Source organism: Geotrypetes seraphini, chromosome 2 (assembly GCF_902459505.1).
Source record: "Geotrypetes seraphini chromosome 2, aGeoSer1.1, whole genome shotgun sequence".
Taxonomy (NCBI): Eukaryota; Metazoa; Chordata; class Amphibia; order Gymnophiona; family Dermophiidae; genus Geotrypetes; species Geotrypetes seraphini.
Window position 1 is genome coordinate 519,181,293 of NC_047085.1, and position 3,314 is coordinate 519,184,606.

Below are 3,314 nucleotides of genomic sequence, written 5' to 3' on the forward strand. Positions count from 1 at the left end.
TCCAGTTTGTTTCTTTGTAAAAATACTTTGATGTTTATCTCGGTAGGACTGATTTAAGAGAAGAGTTCTAGTGTAGCTATAGAGCATGTTTTGGAGATATTGGTGGATCGATCATGCTCTTTTGATGTCTAGTAATTGAAATCACTCATTATTATACTGTTGCCCAATTCCTTTCCTCTGAAAACATTTCTTCATCTGTCTGCTCATTTTGTCCCGGGGATGGTAGTATAACCCTACCTTCATATTCCTTCCCTTCACACATGGAATTTCTATCCATAAGGATTCCACACTAAACTAAACTAAACCTTAAGTTTATATACCGCATCATCTCCACGGAAGTAGAGCTCGGCACGGTTTACAAAAACTTAAAATGAGAAAGGATAGGGAAAGGTTTACATAAGTTTATAAATCGAGTAGAAAAGTAAGGGAAAAGAAATTACATGTTAGAGTAGAGCCAGGTTTTTAGTTGCTTGCGGAATAAATGGAGGGAGCTCAGGTTCCGCAGCGGGATAGTAAGGTCATTCCAGAGACCTGTGATTTTGAAAAGAAGTGATTTTCCCAGTTTACCTGCGTGGAGAATACCATGTAGGGAGGGGAAGGATAGTTTTAATTTATGGGCATGAGGGCACGAGGAGTTATGTCATGCAGAATGTTTATTTTGTTTGATTCAATTCCCCCATCCCCTCCCAATTTGATCTACTCTATCCTTGCAATATAATTTGTATGTTCAGGTTTATTTGGATCAAAAAATTAATTTTGTTGCTATGTGCCATTGATTCGTGTTCGAGTCCTAACGACTTGATAAATTACTGATCTAAAAAGATATTGGTTTTGTGCTAATCCAGTAAGGTCCTCCAGCATCTCCCCCTTAGGTGTTTTCAACATGTCCAGTTATCTGATTGCAGATCGCCCTCTTCGCCTGGTTCCTTCGATCGTCCCAAACATGATGTCCTTCTCCAATGATCTTTCTCTTCTGCCAGTGTGACCAAAATAAGACAGTCATAAATTCATTTGAGCTTCGATTGACATAGCCGGTTTGATCTCTTCCAGAATCGATTTGTAAGTTCTTCTGGTGGTCCATGTCACGTATAAAATTCTTCTCCAGCACCAAAGCGCAAATGAGTCAATCTTCTTTCTGTCCTGTTTTCGCCTCCATAATTTACCAGAGAAAATGTTCAGGTTTATTTAGATCAAACAATTATTTTATGGCTACCTGAATGCTTTTGATTAAATCATCTTCTTTAATTAAGGATGAAGTGAATCGCCATTGGTTGTTTTTACAAGTCTGTGTCTAGCCTTTTAGTTTAATATTGCTGCATGATCAGAAATGGAAATTTCTTTAATTTCTGATCTGATTACATGAGGAGAACTTGAACTATCAATTAAGAAAAGGTGAGAAGAATAATTCTTAATTATTAGGGTATTGTACCATCCAAATGAACAGTCCACCAGCAAATGGAGGCTATAACTCTCTGCACACATGTAAGCAATGGAATCGAAAGAGCAGAAAAGACCAGGGCTTTAAACCAAGAGAACTTTATTAGCAACCAGATAATGCAAAACATTCACATGACTCGACATGGGCCATGTTTCGGCTAACAAGCCTGCCTCACGGGCCCTTATAAGTGTGTTGCCAGGTCACTTACATACAAGGAAAATGCTCACAGAATGAACGGTACAGACAAGTTTGAATTGATCAATTAAATCTTATAAAGTGTTCCAGGATTTGAGCTTCTTGTTAATCTTAGATTGTTTATCAATAGTTTGATCTAGGACAGGGGTGGTGATTACAATCTTATCCTAGATCAGGGGTAGGCAACTCCGGTCCTCGAGAGCCAGAGCCGGGTCAGGTTTTCAGGATCTCCACAATGAATATGTATGAGATTGATTTGCATGCACTGCCTCCTTGAGATGCAAATCTATCTCATGCATATTTATTGTGGATATCCTGAAAACCTGACCTGGCTCCAGCTCTTGAGGACCGGAGTTGCCTACCCCTGATCTAGGATAAGATTGTAATCACCACCAATAATGAAGTCTGTATTATTATCAGAAACAATTAGGTTAGCCAAATCCTTAAAAAATTCAGGACAATCTTCATTAGGACCATAAATGTTAACAGTTGATTTGTCGATTAAAGGCAATATTAATTTGTAGACATCTACGATTTGTATCATTAGAATTTGGTATGACAAACATGTCTTTTTCTTACCAATGTAGCCATGACATTCTTCCTCCCCTCTGAAGGAGAAGAAGCAGGATGTGACCCAAGATATTTGTAGTTTAGAAGATTCAGGGCTATTTAAGTGAGTTTCTTGTAATAGAATTTGTATCAGGAGAAGCAGAACCTAGGTATGAGAAGATTTTTTTTCTTCTTTATCGGGTTATGCATACCCTTAACAAAAAGATATAATATTAAGAGACATAAGCTAATTGGTATTTATGTTGACTGACTGAATGTGCTTCATATACATCAGTTGAAATATACAAGTATTAGCATATAGTGTATTAGTATTTCTTCTTATTTGATATCTACAATATAAGATGTTATTTAGTGAAAATTAACCTATCATCATGTGATTAAGTTCATAAAAGTGCAGGAGGCCACCATCCCACACAACATAAGTATACTTGAGTGCCAATACAATCCTAAAACAAGCCATAATGAAGGGAATAGATTTAGTAGATAAAGACAGGTTGTTCACCCTCTCCAAGGTAGAGAGAATGAGAGGATATCGTATTTTCTCGCATATAACGCGCGCGTTATACGTGGTTTTTACGTACCACGCATACCCTTGCACGTTATATGCGTGAGCGTGTTGTACAAATTTTTTTTTACATAGTTCCCCCCCGACATCCGATTCACCCCCCCGCAGGACCGCTCGTACCCCCACCCCGAAGGACCGCTCGCACGCACCTGCACCCCCACCCCGAAGGACCGCTCGCACGCACTCCCACCCGCACCCCCACCCTGAAGGACCGCACGCACCCCCACAGCCTCCTGACCTCCCCCCATCATGTAGAAGCTCCTACCGGTGTCCTGCTGCTTCCTCTTGGCAGTCCCGACACCCGACACGATCGGGGCAAGAGGGAGCTCAAGCCCTCTTGCCCCAGCCAACCGCGGCACCCCCGACACGATCGGGGCAAGAGGGAGCTCAAGCCCTCTTGCCCCAGCCAACCGTGGCACCCCCGACACGATCGGGGCAAGAGGGAGCTCAAGCCCTCTTGCCCCAGCCAACCGCGGCACCCCCCTTGCCCCAGCCAACCGCAGCACCCCCGACACGAACGAGGCAAGAGGGAGCTCAAGCCCTCTT